We start from the raw sequence: 22,971 nt of genomic DNA, 5'->3' as shown, positions 1-22,971 counted from the left end.
AGTGATGCGATGGCACCTGACAACAGTAAGATAAGATGTGATCAAGAATTAAGAATCTTAGGGAAGAAGTCCAAGCTTCACTGAGGGCGTTGACCCAAAAAAAAAAAAAAAAAAAAAAAAGAGCTTCAGGAAGTGACAGACCAATGACGACGGTTCCACAAAGTGACGCACTGCTGGATGCACTGTTTGATGCAAAAAAGGGGGAGATGGCTACCTGGAATCCATACCAGAAAAGATCCCTGCTAATGCCCACTCCCTGATGTGGGGATGATCGAAAACATCACTGACAGCACAGGCAAGTCAAATCTGGCAAATAAATTCAAAAATGGCTGCAGCGGGGCACCAAAAAAACCCCTGCCTGGATTTCAGAAGAAAACATGGAAGAAGTCTCTGGTGACGTCCCATGGGACGTGACTGACAGCAGAGAAGACCACCACCAGACAGACGTTTACTTGTAGTTTAGGGATTCTGCAAGGCATTAGACAGTGTGGGTGATAACAAATTATGTACCACCTCGTGAAGAAAGATAGGGATGCGCTATAAGTTAATTGTGCTTATGTGGAACCTGGTCATGGAGTCCGGTCACTAACCTTTGCGGGAGCTGGGTGTTGCCCCTGTTAGACCTGTCTCCGTGGAGGGATCTACTCATAGCAAATCAGCACTGTCTTGGACGGGCTGACAGTCCCGAGTTTTCCTAGGAAAACTGAAGATAAGAGATCTGGGTTTCATACAGTTTTAGACAACGAGTGAAAAAGGAAATCTGGCATGTATCACAGATGTGACCTTAAAAGAGGCTGGCTCAACCCCAATCCCATCTGTAGACAATGGGACATCCGCTCACAGAAGGGTCACAAGGAAGAGATGAGTCAACCAGAGCGCTGCATAGCACTGATGAAGCACACATTCCTCTGGTTCTTTGAGGCTTCCTGAACCCCCCACCCCCCACCACCATCATGACCCCTGTCCTGCCTTTCAATTTGGGCTAGGCCGGAGCATGTACACAGGTACAGATAAGAGCTCATGACACATGGACTCCAGGTCAGGTAAACCCCTCAGGTGCAGAAATAGAAGTAGCGAAACCAGGAGAGTAAGGGGAATGGGGGAGTGGGGAGGAAGGGGGTAAGGGAGAAAGGCTCACAATGACTGATACATAAACTCCCCATCCCCCAAGGGGGGACGAACAACCGAAACCATGGGGGAAGGGAGACAGCAGTTGGTGCAAGATAAGAAAACAATAATAATTGTAATTTATCATGGGTTCCTGAGGGTGGGAGGAGGGGTGGGAGGGGATAAAAAGAGGAGCTGATGCCAAGGGCTCAAACAGAAAGTAAATGTTTACAAAATGATGATGGAAACATATGTACAAATAGGCTTGATACAATTGATGTATGGAATGTTCTAAGAGCTGTAAGAGCCCCCAATAAAATGATTTTTTTTAAAAAAGAAGCTGGCTCAAGCTAGAACACTACTGCCTCCTACTGTTCACTTGGGGAAAGTGAGAGCCTCGGGAAACATTTTCAATCTTACCCAATTTTGAAAAATCATCTGAAAAAAGACAGATGGCGTGGGCTACTAACCACAAGTTCTGTAGTTCGAAACCCCTAGCTGGTGTGCAGGAGACAATTGAGGCGTTCTGTCTTAAAGAGCTAGTTTCCAGGGCATGTACACGGGTACAGATAAGAGCTCTCTACACATGGAACCCAGGACAGAGAAACCCCTCAGGAACAATAATGGGAGTCGTGAAACCATGAGGGTAGGGGGAAGGTGAGGGGAACGAGGAGAGGGAACCAATCACAATGACTGATGTAGAACAATCTATCGTACAGTTCTTAAGATTGTCCCTTCCACTCCAGGGTGACAAACAACAGAAACGTGAGTGAAGGGAGACAGCGGTCAGTGTAAGATACGAAATAATCATTCATAAATTTTTTAAAAAGAAAATGTTTTGAAAAGGATGATGGCAACATGTGCCTGACACAATGGATGTAGGGACTGTTATAAGACCTGCTAGAGCCCACAATAAAAGGCTTAAGAAAACAAACAAAAAAAGAGTTCCAGTCTCAGAAATCCATCTGGGCAGCTCTGATGTCCTCTACACTTGGTTCAGTAGCATGTGTGTGAGGGAGAAGGCCTCTGGATGGCGGCCCAAGAAGGCTGGAGATATTGATGATGGGCGCTAACGGACGTGGAGAATGTCTGAATTCTGCCCCTGTTTAGACTGCTGGATCTGTATCCACCGTAGCAAAGCAGCCTCTGCGCATAAGTAGTATTTCACTCCAAAAAAAGATTTGTTTTAAAGGTAATTCGCAAAATAACATCTGTTCCTTTAAAATTATATTCCACATCGTTTTATTTTGAAATCACTCATTTTCCCCTTCATGCCCCTACCCTTAAATATCCAAGGGAGAGAGCAGAAATGCCTGTGTTATTTATGAATCTTTTGGCAATTTTCTCCTAAAATATATATATTAACCAGTATGACATAAGAGTTAAAAAAAAACCTAATCGGGTAGGACACGTTGTTGTCACCCAGTTCATTCTGGCTCCTGGCAAGCTCCTGTGCCCCAGAGCCTTAAAGCGCGTGCCCTCTGGGAAGCAGATCTGCCCTGTCACCAGCTTTGGGACACTCAGGCACTGAGAGTAGGAGACACTCGGAGAGTTCACTAAACCTGGACGCATGCTTACACATTTCATGTTTCTAAACGAGGGGAGCTGGTGACGACTTCGGGAAAGCGTCAAAGCCTCATTGTGAGAACTAGAGCCCATTTGGATGCCTGACTTGGGGTGCGGGCTGCAGGTCCACTGGTGCTCCGAACTGCAATTTGACTTCTGGTGGTTTTAGTCATGTCAAAGGACATCGACCTCCGTTTTAAAGGTGAGCTTTTTGATTGGCAAAATAAGCAAGGCAGGAGGACCTTTATTGGAACACCCTTTCTTTTAACGAGGAAAGCAGTATGAGGACTAGGTCAATATCATTTCAGTTATTTTCTCATAAATAAACACCAAGGTTGGCTTCTATGAAATCCCCAGCTGCCCTGAGATCACCGAGGAATTGGATGCTGTAAACGACTTGCTTTTAATGCCACACTGGCTAGGCCCGATGGCCCCTAAGACTCTGTGGACAGAGTCCACAACAGGATCTGACTACCTGAGCCCCTCTCCATTGACTGCTACAGATTCCTGCCTCTGGCTTCTCTAGCCAGCAGGGACTGTTTCCTCAAAGGCCTGCTTCCACTTGTTTTCCTGGGGCTTTGGCGCACCTCCTGTCTCTATGGTAACACGAAACACAAAGCACGAGCGATGCACCATACAGTGGGCAGAGCAGAAAGCAGTGCTCTTGGTTCGCTAGAGCAGGTGCAGGCAGCAGGAAGATGGACAGGGAGGTCTAGATGCAGCCGTTGCTGGTTGTTTCAGTGCTCAGACAGTCTCTCAAAAAGGCTACACGTGGTGTTGGCATAGGAGAAGCCTTGCAGCACATGGAACTTCAGGGTCTACTTCGTGTTTGAAACTTTATTTTTTTTAATTAGAGACCCACATCCACCAGGAAGGTCCTGCAGGTTCTGTTTAGTAAACTATTCAGATAAATAAGAGTTCTCAATAAACTGAGATGCAAAGTGGACAAAGTAAAACAACAACATAAAAACAAACCAATTGTCCCCATATGGTTTTTGTTTAGACAAAGGAAAGTACATTAGTTACTGGCTTATAACAGCATGTTCACTTTTTTATTATTCAACTTTTCTCTCTACCGCCCCTTAATTTGAGGCATAATCAATAACGTAAGTACCTCTATTTAGTTCGTGGGTTGAAATAACCAGACTACTATCTAGGCCCTGAAATTGTGGCTCAGTTCCAACCTGTTTCTGGTCCCAGGAGTATCCCTGATTCAGCTCTACTGCCTCCAAAACATGGCAGAGTGAGAGAACGGGTTCTGAATCAATGAGGAGGAATATGTGTTATTTGTAATGAAAGCAATATGAACCTGAAAATATTCATAAATACACATACCATATATATTTGAGTATAAGCTGACCCGAATATCAGCCGAGGCCCCTAATTTTCCCACAAAGCTGCATTAAAAATATGCTTAACAACTCTGCTTATAAAGGAGTACATACAGTAAATCTCCACATATTAGCCATATAAGCATCTAGTAAAGTATGTGTTAGCATGGGTAGCCTAGATAAACAAATTCATAGACACTCATATATATATATATGAGACAGTTTCATATGAAGGGTAATTGTATATTAAGAAAACATCCAGCCCAGTTCAGATCAAGTCCATAGTCCAATGCTAACCCATATGTTCGATACCAATCCATAAAGTTCTCTTCTGACTCACGAAAGACATGCAATGCTGAGTGCAGGACTTTCAGAGGCCAGTGGAAAGTCTTTGGATCCAGTGGCATTGTAAGCATCTCTGAAGCAGCTGGGGGTCTCATGCGCGACTCCTCCAGTTCCCAGGACTGCATCAGGGTAGGTCTCCCAGGAAGTCAGCGTTGTCAGTAGAGGGAGAGTGAGTGTCTCCCACCTCCAAGAAGGAATACAGGAGTTCCCGGAATTCTCAGGAGAAGGCCTTGCCCACACAGAAGTCTCATTGGCTATCTCCGGATTGACGGGCTAGACTCCACCTACATTCTTAATCCTCAAATTGCCATCAGATTATGGAGCTATCATGATATGCGTTCCCATTCTATCACTATTTTAAGACTACTTCCTAAAGTCTATGGAATAGTGCTGAACCTTGATGTCGGGTGGGGGTGGGGGGTTGGGGGCTCGCTGTGAACCGCAGAGTGCCTCCTGGGGACTGAGTTGAAGGGCTTGTGACCCACAGCAACTCTACACATCGGACACTGTGGAACTATCGGGCAGGGAAGAACTGTCCCTGCGATGTTCCAAGATGGAACTCTGCAGGAGAGACCTCATCGCAGCTGGGAGTTTCGAACTGCTGACCTTGCGGTTAGCAGCCCAACCTGGGTTTCTGCGGTCATTTCAAAGGCCTGAACTCAGATAAGTGACGTTGATTCTGAACTGCTGTTCTGAGCAAAACTTAAACTAGTATAACTTCCAAAACGCTAATTGCAGTTACTTTCAGAACCTTCTGTGGTACCAAACATGATCTCCTTCTTCCTCCTCATGAGATGCCCAAAGTACACGCGACTAAGTCTTGCCACACTCACATCTAAAAAGCATTGTGGCTTCACTTCTTTCCAGACAAATTGGCTCCTTCTATTAACAAGATCCAAGGAGGTTTCATAGTATTAGAAGGTTTCTTGTTCCCCCTTATTTTAAACCAATCAATGGAGGTGCAGCTGTAAGATACAGCCGCTAGAGGTCAGACAGCTACACCTTCACAATCATTGCCTTTAAGTGGGTTTTTTTTAAAAGTACTTTGAATTACTTTGTGACTTAAAAACTATGAATCATGTACACGCTTTTAAAAGCATTGAGGCATAGTAATAATGTTTGCTAATTAGTTCTTCTATTTCTAAAGGTCTTAGATTTGCCACTACCTTTCTGCCTCATATTTTCTTTGGGAGAGAGGAGAGGACTGGACAGGATGGTATCAGGCTGCCATGGTTCTTGGGTGCCCAGTCTGTGCCTTCACATGCAACCCCAGGCCTGGGCCTCCTCGCCATCTTTGCTCCGCATGCAGAGCCACTGGCTCAGCCATCTCATTGAGGGTCTGACGGGCTCCCTGGCCCGCTGTCGTACCAGAGGGCATCTCCTCCCCCTGCCCCCCTCGTAAGATGCCCAAAGGACACGAGACCAAGCCTTGCCACACTCACATCTGAAGAGCATGGTGGCTGCACTTCTTGCAAGACAAATTGCTCCTTCTTCTGGCAGCCACTGGTATTCAATGTTCTTTGCCCGCATCCTAATTATTCAAAGGCATCAATGATTTGGGTTTTCTTTATGCATTGTCTAGCTATCACATGCATAAAAGATGATTGGAAATGCCATGTCTTGGGGCATGCACGTATACTCTCACGTGGCATCTTTGGTCTTTGATGCGCTAAAGAGGTTGTTTGGACAGATGGAGAACTCTGCAATTAATGGTCTCTCATTACATGAAAGGGTCTCTGCCTGGATTAAAGAACACAGAAGTAATTTTTTTCTGCAGGTCCATTTAGCATGGACCTGGATCTTCCAATATGAGTCAGTTCATCTCTCTAATGTACTGTCCTGTGGCCATTTTCTTTTAATTCACACAAGCCATCTTTCCCTTGCATGTGTATAGCTCCCCTTAGCGGAATAAGGAATGGAGGACAAAGGGGAAAGCACTCCTCATGTCCAGGGGGTTTAACTACTTGGCATACCGAAAACAGTTTTAAAACCTTAAACCAACAAACACCTTTAAACTATAATACCCATCCACGGCCACCCAATGAGTCAATGCCATCATTGCAACCCCTTATATATGGTTTCCAGGGCTGTAAAAGCAGCTGCTGGGTTTATAAAAGCAGCTGCTGGGTTTGAATCGGTGACCATAGAGTTAGCAGTCCAACAGTTACCAGACGGTGCCATTTGGGGTTCCTTGAACTATAAGTTTCGAAAGTCTACAAGTATAGAAAACTCAGAATCAGTTCTACCAAAAGTATGTTCCCTTTCTCATGACCTGGTTAATAAAATCATTTTTTGTGATCAGTTTTCTTTGGACTTATGTTGTATCAAAGATTAACTGGCACTGAAGACAAAACAAATGTGTGTAAGTGGGTACTCACGGGCAGCTTGGTGGGAGGGTTTTTCGTGCACTGTCAGAGCGCCTACCACGGGGTGTTCATCCTCCTGACTTCACACGAGGAAGGGTGGTCTTTATAGGGTGCCCCAGAGCATCCAGCAAGTTAGGATGAAGTTTGGGTTCAGGTCTAAGTCCTAGGATTTAATATCTGGCTCCTCACGATAGCACTTATCTGGTTTAGCATCTTAAAACTATAAATGCTGAAGGATAAGCAAAAGATATGCCTATTACAGAACTAAGAACTTAGAGCCAAAGGACACTCGTGTTTACCAATACTGTTGATAATAAATAACTGAAAAGTCTATTAAGTTCACTAGTTGGGCACAAGTAGAACGACTTCTCTCCAGGGGTCTTAATTATATGGTAGAAAAGTATTGTCCATACCTGCACTTGCTACAGAACTAGTTGCTCATGTAAGAACCACAGATCTCTAACTCACACTCTCTAGGTTATTAAAAGATACCCCAAACATCATTTTGTGGCTCAGCTACTGGCCGAGCCATGGTATTTTCTATTGTCCCAAATGTAGGTCAAAGCTGGATAATGAATAAGGAAAATGGAAAACGGGTGCCTTGAATGGCGGTGCTGGTGACGAATGTGACACACATGGGGGATTGCCAGCAGAATGAGCGATCTGTCCTGAAGGAAGTACAGCCACGCTCCTTAGATGGGAGGCTAGCGAGCCTTTGGCTCACGTACTCTGGACATGTTCTCAGGAGAGACCAGGGCCCGGAGAGGGCCAGCATGCTGGGGAAAGAACTTTTTGAAGTCCCCTCACACGGAGGGTGGCTGTGAATCGGAACTGACTCGAAAGCCCCTCAGAACCCCCACCACCCAATTCATTGCAAACGGAGAGATCAAAATGATCAAGCTGTCACTTTCTAGGGCTGTTGTTTGTCTGAAATCAGCAAACCACGACGGTGTCGATCTCCGTGGAAGCGTTGACCGTTTCGGCCCAAGCTGTCCTCACTAGTAATCTGCTTGTGCAACGACCATTCTTTGATGACTGGAGCCTTTCCTGGTGTTAGGGCAGGTTTCTCACTTTTGGGGGGCTTTCCTTACGCAGTGAACGCTCCCTGTAAATACTGGCCCTTCTCCATCCCATGGCTCGCTCATCCTACGCACTGCCCAGTTATCTAGCGGTCTCTCAAATCTCCTCAAACCCTGCCTCGCGACCTCCCGGATGGCGGTGAAGTCTCCTTCCATCAGTTGTCTAGAGCCGCGTGCGCTTTGCCTGTGGTGCATGACCCTGTCTGCCTGGTGTTGTAGCTCTATTTGTTTGTTGGGTTTTGTCTGTTTGTTTGTGCTCTTGCCACACACCAGAATCTAGCGTGAGCCATCTAGACTAGACCATAAACTGCTTGGTCGGGTCTGTGTCTTCTCAACCTAGAATGCTACAGGCAGTATTTTACGTCCAGGTGTGTCGTTCCATTGTAAGAGTCTATTTTCATATGGCAGAGATTTGGTGTCAGGACTCGTTTCAGGTTAACAACTCGTGTTGCAGGGCACAAAGTTGATAGTGTGCTTGCATTCAACCGGGCAAAAAGGTACTGAGTACAGACAGCGGGCCAGGCTGTGCGAGGCATCAGGGATCCAGCAGAGAATGGGCACACGTGATCCCTGTCTTCGGGAAGCCTACCACCTGAGCACAGGGAAGCGGCACAGAACAATCAGCAGTTCAAAGCATTCCAGGGAGTCGGTTTTGCCTCTTGCTTATTTTAGGGTGTGACTGAAATTGGTCTTATTTTTGGTTGTAGCAAAATGAGAAACTGTGTCTCTTAAATGCTAAACACTTATATTTAAGTCCTGTGGGTGTGTTTGATTTGAAAAGGAAATGCTTAGAGTTGCTAGAGGAAATCTCTGGGAAATGAATCCATTAGAATGTTTGGAAATCTTGAGTGGCGGTCAAGATGCGGGGAGAGAACAGAGAGGCGGCTCTGAAGAAAGACAGGTGTGGACGTGACCGCATTTGGCATAGTTCGTGAAGGATGAACCGGACAGGCTTTTGAAGAATAACACATGAACAAGGAAAGCTCGAGTCTGAGGCACTTCGTTCAGGACGTAGTGGCCTCCGTGTCCCTTTGTATGCAGCGAATGGCCAGTGCCTCCGTGCTTCCAATGCTGGGCTGCAGGCGAAGAGTGGTCTGCGGTCCTCAGTCTACCTGGGCCTCTCTTCAAAGCAAAACCTTGTCAAAAGCACGTTGGCACAAGGAGTCCCTTCCCCATCTCCTGTCACTCAGCACCCCGTTCTGAGTCACAGCACAGTGTGATCTGTCCGTGCACTTACAGAGACTTCCAGTCTGTTTCTCCCCCATGGTGTGAGCTCCAGGAGAGCAGGGCCATGCCAGTCAGTGCTGCTCCATCACCAGAGCACGTCGGATAATAGCAGTAAATGGCAAAGACCGGTGCTATCGGATGCAAGACTTACTCTCGGACCGAATCATCCGCACCAACGCTGTCCTTTGCTGTTGCTCGACGCGATTCATCATGAAAACGGCGATGAGGTAGATGTCGGTTTAGTGGATGGATTCAAATGCCCTGTTCGTGTTTTCAAACTGGAACTGCAAATGCCCTTCCAGGTGGTTCTACTTTCAACTGCCTCCTTGTTGCTGTCGTTCGTGGCTGCTGAGTCCTCCTCAAACTGCGGCGACTCCATGTACGCAGAGTAGAACCGCCCAAAGGTTCATGCAGGCCACTGTCTTGGCAAGCAGCTTGCCGGGCCTGGCTGGCCAGGTAGCCCTCTGGTGGCCAGTAGTCATACGCTGAACCAGTACTGCACCAGGGCCTCCTCGTGTACATTCTCCAACATAGAAACAGGGGAGGTCGCACCCAAAGGCTGGGAACAAAGCTCCCGCGTCCTGCGCCGGCCTGAGCAGGGGCTTCCATCCCACGCTGCTACTGGTGGAAGGCGTATCAATTCCAGCTCAGGGAGACCCATCCAAAACCTAACTCACCGCTATCAAGTTGATCCGGACTTTCAGTGACTTTACATCGAGTCTCTGAGGCTGTAAAGCTTTACTGGTGCCAAAAGGCTCCTCTTTCTGCCCCTGCTGTCAGTGGCTGGTGAGCAGGCTGACCTCTTGTCAGCCATCCATCAGGGACCCTATGGCACTGTCTGGGCTCCTTCTACACCCAAACCAAACTCCCTGCCGCGAAGTCCAGTCCAACGCACGGCAGCCCGACAGGGCAGAGAAGGGCTGCCCCTGGGGTTTCTGAGGCTGGAACACTAGACCGGAGCAGAAGCCCTCAGCTTACTCTCAAAGAGCACCTGGTGGTTTCGAACCGTTGACCTCCTGGTTAGCAGCCCGTCATAACCCACTGCACCAGTAGGACTCCTTATAAAAACCTCAAAAATCCCAAGTCACTGTCATCGAGGGATTCCAGCTCACAGAGACCCTATGGGACGAAGCAGAACTCTCTCTAGTCTAGGGGTGTTCTGAGATTGTGACTTTTTATGGGAGGAGAGAGCCTCATCTTTCTCCCGTGGAGGGGCTGGCAGTTTTGAACTGCTGACCTTGTGGTTAGTAGCCCAACACGTAACCCACTGCACAACCAGGTCTCCTCAAGACTCTTTATAGCTCCAGCTACTCCTCACATGGTGTTATAAAGTTGGTGTCTATAAGGGCAGAAAGACTAAAGGGGCGCAGTCAGTTACTACCTATGAGACTCTCTTGTTTCACTGCAGGGGCCCTCCTCAGGGGCCCTCCAGAAAGCTAAAACAACCCGCACAGACAAATGAAGATGCTCTGGGGCATGTGGCTAGGGACGGGCTGCTGGGCCCCAGGTCGGCAGGGCAAGCCCACCAGCTGCTCAGGGGCAGCGAGATGAGGCTCTCCGCTCCTTAGGGATCTGATATAAGGTAGCTGTGGGTCAGAATCGCCTCAACGCAGTGGGTCTTTTGCAGGAGAAAAGGGTAGCGCTAGACTTTCCTTTCTAACTGGCATCGAGCAATCTTTTAGTTTATCACACTGCACGCCGGCGTGTTTGTTCTTCGGCTTTTCATGAAAAAGAAACACAAGCCGTTCCCCTAGCTCATCTGGTTAGCTGTAAACTGTGCATCTGTGACTACTTTGATCAGAGAATGGTCTATTACAGGGTTGGCTTAGACTGATAGAGAAAACGGTGAGTTTCCTGTTAGCTTATGGTTCACGCTTTCTCTCCCGGAGCGCTTCACTGAAGCAGCCCGCACTCCGCCCCTCTTCCCGGCAGCTCTCGGAGGACGATTCAATAAGGCGACCCTACAAAGGACTGGTCACAAAAACAGCCCGCGGAGCAGCAACTTGGAAAGTGCACATCTTCGCACAAACACCAGACCTTGTGAGGCGTCCCCTCATCACCACGCATCTTCAAAGAGGCTGTGTGCGGGCTTCTTAGACGGCGGTTCCTGCAGACGGATTAGTCACGGGTACTCCTCCAGGGAGATGCCTTTCAGGGTGAACATAGGGCCCAGGTGCCTTTGAAAATAACTGAGACACCTTTCAACTTGGTGAAGGGAAACATTCCATTTCTGAGACTTTAAAGGTAGCCTAACCACCCCAACCAACTGCTTTTTGCTTACATGTAGTAAGCGGCGTGAGACTCGGAGCGGAAAAACATCCATGGTTAACGTGACGTAGCCTGTGAGAGGTATTTACATGTTAATTTTCTGGAGATAAGGTGGGTGGATATTTAAATGCGGGCGAAGATATCCAAGGAGACTATACTTATGGATTCAAACTCATTTAAAACCATCTGATGGCTTCTTCTTAGGGCCCAACAGCGAGACGCTCAAAATCAAGTTTGAGGGTTTCAGGCTGGGCTTCTAGAGTTTCGTGCTAAGAAAGAAAGCATAAGAACTTTAAAAACGTGTGGTGGAGTGGGGTGGGGGGATGTAAAGATTTTCCTAGAGCTACAGAAAGCTTCCCCACAGGCTTCAAGTGCTGGTGCTCCTCTAAGTGACTTCTTTGTGACTCCCACCTGCAAATAGCTCGAAATAGACTCATCGGTGACACTGACTTTTTTTAACCCAGTAACTCACACATCATGTTCGTGAATAAGCTAGGGACGAGGAAGCCAACGCAGAGGAACCATTGGCACCTGTTGTCTGGTGAAGTAACAGCCTTCTTGCCCTCGTGGCCCTGCCTTTGCCCAGCTGATCTCAGGCCTCCCAGCTCTGGCTGGCGAGCGGGCGCAGGTCTAACACAAGCACGTGTGGACACACGACATGCGTTGAATCCTCTTGGGAGGCCGTTATTGTTTCTCTCCGTGTGCCAGCAAGAACGCCGAGCGCGGAGGGTAAGCGGATGACGCCAGAGACAGAGAAGTGACCAGGCTGATCGCGGAGAAAAACTTAGAACCGTCTTTAAGTTTCAAATGGCCACTGACTGTCTTCTGCAGCGGACATTCAGTATTCTCTGGAAAGAGGGACTCTTTGGCTGAAAAGTTGGTACAGAGGCTGCTCTAGATAGAGGCTGGTTCATATGGGCAGGAGACTAACAACAGAGATGGTAAAGATGGCACGTATATTGTGTGAACCAAGAAGAATACCTTGGAGCAGCAGGACATTATTGCTGCTACTGGTATAAAGAGTTTGCAGATAAGAGTTTTAGCTAAGAAAAATACAACAAAACAGAATTTTGTGGGTCTTACAAGTGAGCTCGTAGTTGGGATCTATTTAGGGCCTAAGACATTTGCTTTGCAATTCCTGTGTTTTTGTCCCACCCACGGCCTGCACACCACCCCCCACCACCCCCCTACTTGGCTTTTCTCTGTGAGAGAATGAAAAAAAATCACTAATCAAAGCTAACAGTTTAATGCCCAGAAGCTGGGAATCTCCCAAATTAAACCTGGCACTTCCCGTGACTGGCCCCTGTGCAGGCTGCACTTCCCCGGTCATAGAATGCACACACGACAACCCTGAAGATCCTGCTTCCTTCTGAAGTTCTCCGAATCCAGGACGAGGAAGAGAAACAAGACAACAACACTGGAAATGCCGTGAGCGTATCTGCCAGTGGGATCCCCTGCAGGAGAACGCCAGACTGGGAAGCCCCACCAGGCCTCCCTGGTTTCTGGAACATGGGGCACCTTTCAGGTATTGCAGTTACCGGGCAGTTCTAACACTGTAAGTGTGCTGGAGATGGCGGGGCGTATGTAGTGCTTGGAGATGTCCTGGGCCCTACTTTAAGAATAACATCACCAAGGATAGCTGCTCCTATCAAAGGCCCATTTGAAGAAGAATGAGGAAAAAATCAGCCCAGAGGTGGTCAACAAGCAAAAGTTCTCTTAGTTTCTGAAAGAACAAATGAGGAAAATGAGGAAGCATTTGGGGCTCTTGACAGAAAAAGCTACTTTCATTTAATACGTCCAAAGGATCTTTTCCCTCTGAGATAACGTATTGAATGCTTTCAGTGACAAAACAAGGTATTCGTGTTCCGATCTACTTGTGTTATGTACACATGCACTTGGTGGCCGTGACAAGTGTCGTTGCTGAGCTCCGGTGGGGGGGGGCGGGGGTGGTGGTGAGAGCTGTGGGCATGTCTGTGGGAGGCCGGGAGGCCCTTTGGTCCGGCTGGTGGCGGAGGGCCATCTCAGGACACAGCCAGGTGAAGTCCATTCAAAGCAGAGCCTGTCTTCACACATCGTCAGGCCAAATCCATGTGCACCTGACCTTTGCAGGAGCCGAGCAGAGCGCGGTTTCACAGAGAGCAGCGTTACAAAGACCAGACGGAATAGCTCCTGATCTCTGACAAGTGATCGTATATAAGACAGGAACAACTTCAGAGCTGTCCGGGGACTGGGAGTTCATGTAAAAAGTACCATCACTTCTCTTTGTCTTCTCTCACCTGAGCTTCCCTGGAAAGGGTGAGTCTAGACCAAGCGGCGATATTAAAAACAAAGGTTAGAGATCATCAGGAGACATTCATTATGCACACACACAAAAAAGGGCAAACTGAACTTAATCAGAAGTGGCAGGCTCTGGGCAGAAAGAATTTTCCCTTTTGGACAGAAGCGGTTAGGAAAGCATTTATGGTAATGCCACAGCATCTGCTGATTGCCGGAGAAGCGGCAGGAGACCAGCGTTAAATCACTGAGCCCCCCTGACAGCTCCTGGGTGTTTGAGGCACATCGCACGGGAGTTCACAGGGAGCGTCACCCCAGTCTGCCAAAGCAGCCGGCGTGCTTAAGCCAGAGAGAAATAACTTAGTTTTGGGGTTTAATAAAAGCCATTTAAAAATGGAATGATAGCAAATACAACTCTTGATCTAATAGGAGCATTTGTCCCTCAACCTATATTTTAAAGATTGTAATTTAACTTTCCCAACCCATGAAGGCCCTTTGTATGCAGTTCGGTTCCTGCAGCTTGTAGAAAGCAAGCATTTTATAAGCCGGTTAAAAATAAGGGAAGTCGAGTTTCAGTTCCTTTGATCAGACATCAGCCTTCTTCCTAATGCTTTAAAGTGGTGTCTCCATGAGTCAGAACTGACTCCATGGCAGTTGAGTTGGAAGAGTTACAGAGTAATTAATTAGAACTATATATTTTTAAAGTTAATTGTGACTTGGTTACCAAGGATATATGGGTGAAATTTAAAAGCTCAGAGAAATAATGAAATACAAAGTAGGATGAGTCTTCCGTGCACTACCAATGGAAGGATATTCAGAACATCATGACGTTATTACCCATCTGGGAGTTTCTGAAGTGGTAATTAAAAGAATAATGAAAGGGGACATCTATCAACTAAAACTATCGTACTCCGTTGCTTCAGAGCACTATCTTGGGGTCAAAAAACAGACGAGCGTTGAAATTTAAATTGTTGAGTGACCGGGAGCCCAGAGAACAAAAGGGCTGTGTGAAATCCAAGGTAACATTCATGAAGCTGGCAATGCCTTGTGTTTGGTCCAAAACAAGCGCCAGAGACTCTCTTACCTCAGTTGCTCTGGGAGTTCAACTAAATATTATTCATTACATGAGGGATTAAAGGAAAAAGGAAACAAAAACTTTAAAATGCCTATTTTTGAAGGAAGCCCTGAAAACTGGCCGCAAGGGATTGGTAGCTCCATTGTTGTCCTTTCTGCAGCTAGATAATTCGTTTCTAAAGATGTCTACTGCAGCTAATCACTAACCCAATATTCATCTGCAGTTTGAAACCTTGAACTTCTTTATTTGATTTCTTTCCCCAAACACCACAACTGTCTCTAAACCTGTATTTACGGATGATGGAAGGAATGCCACTGGGCATTCAAAACTCCAGGAACCAACTGGGAAACAACAACAAAAAAGTGTCAAATTGTGTTGACAATTTCACACAGAAAATGATATTATGATAGAGTTCAGTCACTAGCAATTATTTAATCTGAGTGGGATACTTCCAAGCACCAGTCAGTACCCCCACCCCCCCCACCCCTTCCTCCACCCCAGAAGTTCTTAGGCCCGGCCAAAGGTTACCACTCTTGGGGGCTTAAGTAAATCCACTCCAAGGCAAGTCGCAAGAAAGGTCTGAAGAACTCCTGAAAAAGTCACCACTGAGAGTTCCCTGGAGCAGCCACTCCAACACATGTAACAAAGTCACCATGGGCAGGATCCTGCCCCCCCCCCCCTCCGCCACCTCCCCTCCATTTGAGCCTAGACAAAGGAGCAGGCAAGGATTGAGGAAGAGACAAATGCGAATCCTTTGCTGTAAAGAGTTAAAGACATTGGCAAGAACAACAACTTCTTTCTTTTGTTCTTAACAGGACCTAGGCTTACAAAGGAGGCTGGGCAGTCCAGGGAGGCAGGCACTTCAGTGGGTCAGAAAGAAGAGCCTGAGCTGTGAACATTTTGTTGAGAACACAGTCAAGAATCCTGCATCCCTTCCTTCAGCCACACAAAAGGAAGGGATCAACTGGAAAAGTGGGAGGGACAGGTGCTAAGATAAAAACAGACAAAGAAACTAAAATACACTGCACCAAACAAAAAACAGGGTAGTCCTCAGCAAACAGATGGCACCTAATAGGGACTACAGTCTGACTAGATAGTTAGCTAAAGTATATCTCCACTGCACCAGAACCAAGTGAGAAATTCTTTGGCGAATCCTGAAGGAAACCCCGTTTTTCATGGGCAATGCCGGATTTCCGGGTAGGGAACAAGAAGCACGGGATTCTCGTTTGGACTCAGACGTGACGGTAGATTTTGATGGCAGATGCTGGGAGAGCAAACTGGTTTGAAGATGGACATGTTCCGCAGAGTAAGAGAGAAATTGTATCAAGCACAAAAATATAATGTAGGCAAGTGGTGCTTGAAGTAAGCTAATCACAGGAGAGTCCATTGAAGACATTGAGACCATATAATAATGGGTCATCTAGGGCATTTTGATGCCGCCAGAGTTACAGCTCTGCAAAGGATTCCCGAGGTAGACCTCCAGACCGTAAGAACTGGCAGGCCATTTGTTCCGTACAATGTCCCTTTACTCAAGAGCAACTTCAGGGCCCCAGAGGTTAATGGATGTGTCTCCGAGGCGGTCACATGGGATGTCGTAGGAACCCAGTCCCTTGTCCTGGGAGCCAGACCAGCTGATGAGGCTTGAGGCTCCAACTTGGTTGCTTCATTTTCTGCCACATGAAATGTTTGCAATGCAGTTTGCTTTCATTTTTATGTGGGCACTTTTTACCTGGATACTCATTGCATTTATATAGTGCTCTGCATATTTCAATGTGATTTTATATATAGGTGTCCTGGCCGCTTCTTTAGGAACAGCAGGCAAGGATTACAAAGTCTGATGATCAGATGTAGAAAGGTAAATCATTTATAAGGCAAGTGAGTGTAAAAAAAGCCGGCCTATATCCACACAGCGATTCTGCTCTTGTTGCTAGATCATGCTACACCTGCCCACTGGCATAATTTGCCCTGCATTTCGGTGTCTGTACAGAAGAGGAATTGTATTTACTTAATGTAATGAAAACACTGCACATTTGTCATAGGGTTGCTTTCTGCTATTTTTCATTACAACTACATAGTGCTGCAGCTACATTACGGGTTAAATAGACTCTTGAGGGCTAGCCTGGGAATCTAACCACCATTTATAACGTTGTTTCTATGGGAAGTTGCTTTGTGAGCCAAATACTCGATTTAAAAATTAACTTTGGGAATATAACTGGCTTCAAAGTAGACGGCTGTCTGTCTGGCATTTCATGTACTTGGTTACTTACTTTGTGCAATGAAGCAACTAATATTGGGGTGCCTCCCATGCATCCACTGGTGCCAGTGGCCGGGGTTGGGCCTGCAGAGATGAATGAGCCTTTAGGCTTGTGGCACTCATATCTAGCACTGAGAAACATACGATTAAAACACATATGTTATAAATAAGTGCCAAAGCAGAGACATGGGGAGAGTGCTGCAGGAGCAGTGACGGCCGGACATGACCCTGTAAGAGTATGCCATGGAAGCAATATTTGTATGCGTCTTGGCATCTAACTACCGGTATGTTTAATAAAGACGGGCAAAAGGCATGCCAGGTAGAAAGGAGGAGAAGCATATATTAAAATAGTAGGAAGTCAAAGGGCCTGCCCTGTGTGGAAACGAAGGTAGGACTGAGGCAGTAATGTTCACTTTTTTGGTAATAACCCCAAACTTAAGTCACTGCTGGAGAAAGGGCTCCTAATAATGTAGGGATCAGAATTAGTGTGCAAGCGAAGCTTTCTTAAATTATACTACTTTCTTGACTTCCCCAAGCAACGAGGGACTAGATGAAGATGTCTACAGATAACCCTGGTGGCGCAGTGCTGGAGCGACTCACAGAAGGGTAGTCTGTTTCGGCGCAGCTTGACAGCCTGGGAAGCTTCTGGCGGCAGTTAGACCCTATCCTAAAGGGTTACGCTGAGTTGGAATCAACTTGCGAGTGCTGCTGGGTTTGAGTTTGGGGTGCCTGCGTGAGTACTGAAATTCTGTTTATTCTTTTCATTCATATTTTATTTTAAAAACTAATCTTCATTTTGTTTTAAATGGACATTTTCATTTCAAGCTTCATTTCTTGTTGGCTGAACCAGAGATCAAAGATTCTGAAATCTAACTTGATGCTCTCTGCAGTTTTAGGAAACAGTAAAGAAGCAGCAGTTAAGAATCTTAAAAAGATACAAACTGGAATACGTTAACCTTTTCTGCAGGCTTACTGCTGTTAATATCATGTGCTTTAAAAAGTTTTCATCGTTGTTGACTACAACCAAGAAACTCCGTGAGATAGAGTGTGTATATTATTCACGTAAGCATACATTTTGTTTAAAACATGTAGAATTAATAACAGAAGCAAAAGACAGGAAGCAAGGCGAGAGAAAGGAAGAGAAAGGAACAGGGAGAAAGCTTGTTTTAGCGCAAGTTACATTTTGAATTTATAAGGAACTTAAAAAAATTCAAGTACATGCTCCATTTTCAGATGGCTGACTGAGGGCGGTTCACACTCTGAAATCTGCATTTCTTCCTGTGCGACGTGAACAAGAGGATGAGGTCCACATGTCTAACCTGCACTGTCATTAAAAATCATCCCGGCCCCTTCGGTGTAAAGCTTATGCAATATACACGTTAGGACTGAAATACTTCTTTCAGTCTAAGACAAGTAGAAACGAAGATTTCTAAGAGCCAAGCACCAGATTCAGAATGTACAAAACCCAGGCTATAGAAAACTCCCGAAAGCTGAGAGCATTGCTGTCCTATGCTTTAGATACCAACAAACAAACAAAAACAACAACAAAAACAGAGCAAAGTTGACTCTCCGCCCTTCCCATTATTAGTCGGTACAGATCCATCCTTGCAGTGTTAAGAAATTAATGGCTAGTTCGTTTTCTTAAGAAGAAAATGCACCAACTTACACATTTGAATTCTTAACTGTTTTATGAACACGTAGATTTTTTTTCCCATTTGGTGTTTTATTTGTTTCGATGCATTACATCCCTAGAACAAGAAGCCCAGGATTTTCCCTCCTGTGTGTTTCCGCCTGGTTTCCTTGTGGTCCATGATGCCGGTGGAGGTCGTCAGCACGATGAAACCGAACTGCCGGGGTGGGAGCAGGTTGTTCTGCCACTTTTCTAGATCTTTGAGCTGCACGTCAAATCTAGGGCTGATCATTCCGCACTTGTTTAATCTACCCGTGAGGTTCACTACAATTTTCCCAGCTCTGTGATCATCAATGATTTCAAATTCACCAATGTAGCCGTGCTTCATCATCAGTTAGAAACCGGACAATGACCTTGGAGCATGGCCTAATGAGAACCTGGCGCTTGCCTCTCTCCTCAGCATTATTGATGCTCTTGAGAGCATCGGCCAGGACTTTCATGCGCATCATGACTGCGCACAGAAAGATGGCGGAAAGAGGAAGGGCGACCACGTAGATTTTATCTATGCATTAGGATGGGAGGGAGGCAAGATTGAGGGTTAGCACTATTAGATTAATCAGAGATGGTTAATGACAAAGAAAAACTTCACTGCAAATTTACAACCAAGAGGCCATTTAGTCCAATCGTGTTTAGAGTTGCACCCCGCCGCCACCTTACCCCTCAATTTTCACTGTGCTCCATTTACGGGTACTGGGACTTTTCCAAAGTCTATCAGAGACATTTTTTCAACAGCATGTGTTTGATTCACATTCTGAGTTACGTGGTCAGTCTCACAATGTTCCCAGCTTTCCCCGTAATGCTGCCGCACATTCAGTAGACTCTTGGCTGCATAACATAAACATAAGTTGTACAGGCACCAGGACATACAAACATCCTTGTGACGTGCTGGATGGCAGCGTCTGTTATATTGAGTGGTCTGGAATGGAAATGGCAGTGGCTCAGCAGGCTGCCTGCCCGTCTACATGGACATTCTCAACCAAACGGGTCTGGGTTCTTGGCAAGGCCATGACCGGATGTCATCATTTGAAGACCAAAGAACACTACAGCTTATCGTGAAATAAATTATTATAATCCTAGAACTTGAGAGTCCCTTTACTGAAAAACAAAGCGAGGCCCCTGGAATAGTCAAGAAACATGCCCAAAAGGACATAGTGAGACGGGCAGGGTACCCTCTCGATGCCCAGTCCACTCCGCCACCACTACCCCTGCCCACTGATCCGCCTCAGGAAGCCAGGATGGCGCAGCCCTTCTCTTACACCTCACTGGATTGTAGCAGTGTCAGGCCCCGTCTTCCTCCTCGGGAGTTCTTTTGGGTCTAATTTACCTGTCAAAAGTGTGAAATACTGATGATAATAAAGTTTTTCCTCTAACTCCCCCTCTTTCTTTAATCATAGAACTTACGCTCTATTGGGAGAGGCAGGCATTAAACAAATAAACAGATATGTAATTATAACTTGTAAGTGCAATGAAGGAAAAGTAGAGCAGGCGATGATGATGTGTAAGGAGGGGATCTGATTTACATTTCAGGGGCAAGGCTTCCATTAGGAAGTGATATTTAAGAGAGACCAGAGGGGTACTTAAGAGTTAGCCAGACAGATTTAGGGGGAGAAGCACATGGACAGCCTGGAGCTGGGGGAGGGGGAGTGGATAGGGATCTTGTGGTTGTAGTGCAGTGAGCTAAAAGGAAGGGCAGCAAACTCAGACCACAGGTGGCCTGGAAGTGAAAGGAAGGTGGTATTGGAACCTGGTAAGAAATGGGGAGCCATGAAAAGATGTCCCATGGATCAGATGGGCTTTGAATGGCTTGCTCTGCTGGTTGTTACTCTGTGACGCCGTTTCAGCAATCTATGTCACCAGTCCAAGAAGCAAAGAGCATGTAAGTGCAACGCACTCTCTGCCTGCTACAGACAATTCAAAGCAGACATTCTTTCGATGGTCTGTCTGTCATCTTGGGGATTTGTTTGTAGTTGGATATGAAAATACACTTCAGCACAAAAAACACATTTTCCAGTCTTAGAGGTAAGCAACAAAGGATGTGTAAAGCTCGGGAACTGTGATATATTTAAAAAAAAATAATTACGGTGAGACATTTTGAAAAGTATAAAGACAGGGAAAATTATCACAGAACAGCAAAATTGAGTTTTTGACTTGCAAAGGGAACATAGAGTCTTAAGTTATATTAGAAACAATATTTTTACAATCTAATTTTAAAAGATCTCTTTGCTCCTCATTAAAAATGAATTTTCAAAGAATTGTTTTTGAGAGTACATTATGAAATGACAGTCTGCTGAGCATCACATTCTAAATTCCTCAAAAAGGAACAAACCTTAGTAACGATGCTGAATTACATTTGAAATGAGAGACTGTTTTCTGATCCTGCGAGCTTCTGTTAAATGCGCTGCATGAAAGCCAAGTTTTCGGCGCGCTTCCTCTTCCGTCGGAGGCACCCTCTGTCCACTCACCCCGTTTCCCTGCTCCTTCCTGTCTTCTCATCCCTGTTTGGGTGCAAACATTGCCCTTTTTGTCTCACGGAGCATACTTTTCACGGGTGTTGTCTGTTGTGTACACTGTTGGATCATTTGGTTGGCAGCAGGTGGCCTTTGGGGGTGGCTCAGTTCCACATTAGAAAAGAGAATCAGGGTCATAGTCCCAGGGAGTCCGCTGTCCTTCTTTTCCAAAGGAATCTGAGGTTTACTCTGCATTGTTCTTTCCCCTGCTAACCAGGCTATTCTGTTTTACAGCTTGGCAGCATCTAGTTCCTCTGCTCTCAGGCTAAAGAAGGTTCGTTAGTAGGTCCTTAGTTCTTTAGACTAATTTCTTCTTGGCTCTCCGGGATTTCTTTAGTTTCCTTTGCTCCATCTTCTGGGAAGAGACCAGTAACTGCATCCTCGGTGGCGGCTCACAAGACTTTAAGACCGCAGGTACTCCTCACTAGGTTTAGGGTGTAGACCATTGACTGTGCTGCGCTGTGCCAATTGATCTAGAAGGCCCCCGAGGACGGGGTGCGATTCTGGTCACAATGCAGGGAAGCCAGTGCCACCTTCGATTTGTTTTACATCATAGGAAATACAACAGCTAAGTGCTTGGCTGCTGAACAAAAGGTTGGCAGTTCAAATCCACTCACTGGCTCCATGGGAAAAAGACCTGGCAAACTGATACCCTGGGCAAGAAACCCCTGTGGACAGTTCTATTCCGAGATGGGAGGGTGTTCTGACTTGTAACTTAGCAACAACCACCCAGATAAAGCACAGATATGAGAGGGTATTGTTTTCGGCTTTGAAGTTAATATTAATAACCAAAGGTCAAGATCGCTAATATTAACAAAATAATTCTTTGACTGGATCTAATCCAGGTAAAATGAAATAGGAAACAACTTGCAGAAGAGCAGAGAAATGCATATGCCTCACCCCCTCCACCTGCAGAAAACACCAGAAGTTTATTTGTGATATAAATCACAAACCATACTAGGTCAGGGTTTACTGCAAGAACAAAAGTGTGTGAGGAGGATATATTTTGAATTTTGTCCAATTTATTACAAAATAAGTATGTCAATCTCCATTCGCCACATTTTAATTCTTGTTAGAAATACATAGGGCTGCAGGTCAAACAAACAGACAATACAGTCCATGCAAACATACTTCCACAGTTTCTAAAGTTAAAGGTGTCCTTTTTTGTCGGGGAGGGTATATTTAACTAAACCTAGAATAAAAGTAACTGAACACATTAGAAAAGAGCTAGTTTTATTAATCTCGATAGTTGAAATAAATAATGCTTTGGGGATGCCTAGATTTCTGTTTAACAAAGTCAATTAACCTTAACATGGCTTCTTAATGCATATCTAAATGCTTACTTTGTTTCTGATTTGGGGGAAGACATTATTAAAAACCAAGTTTAAAAACATTACAGCTTCAGAATGAAAGATGGGTGTTTAGTTCTCCCAAACATCTGGTACAGAATGTGGATTTCTTAATTATTGAGAGGGCCCTGAAAAATAAATATTCACAGGTTACCCAGAGTGCTGCCAAATAGGTTATCAAGCAAAAATACCCAACCACCTGGAGGACAAAATCCATCTGTCTGACTGAATTCAGTGGAAAATAACTTTTTAGACTTGTTAGTAAAAATCCTCATGTAAAATGTATTGGATTGAATAATTCACTAAGAATTATTTCCATACGCATCATAAAGTAGTACAGTCGATAAAAATGGATATACTAATCATCTTTCTAAGTTTGAACCACTGTCACAGCTTCTAATAAACATCTTGTGCAGGCAACTAGTTAGGCTTCAGCGGGCCGGCAGCACTCAGTCGCTGACCCCAAAGGTCGGCAGTTGGAACCTACTGGCAACATCATGGAGAAGAGACTTGGAGACCTGGGTCTGTAAAGC

The 22,971-nt window shown here is 45.7% G+C and overlaps 1 protein-coding gene and 1 pseudogene across 2 annotated transcripts in view; both read right to left on the bottom strand.

Annotated features, from left to right (window-relative positions):
• The window catches only part of DIAPH3 (diaphanous related formin 3), a 576,438-nt gene that overhangs the window by 14,226 nt on the left and 539,241 nt on the right, over positions 1–22,971 (bottom strand). The window lies entirely within an intron of this gene.
• Positions 18,641–19,031, bottom strand: LOC142461683 (small ribosomal subunit protein uS8-like; annotated as a pseudogene).

The sequence above is a fragment of the Tenrec ecaudatus genome, chromosome 11 (genome assembly GCF_050624435.1).
Source record: "Tenrec ecaudatus isolate mTenEca1 chromosome 11, mTenEca1.hap1, whole genome shotgun sequence".
Classification (NCBI taxonomy): Eukaryota; Metazoa; Chordata; class Mammalia; order Afrosoricida; family Tenrecidae; genus Tenrec; species Tenrec ecaudatus.
The sequence above is the reverse complement of the archived record's forward strand: the minus strand, read 5'-3'. Positions and strand labels throughout refer to the sequence as shown.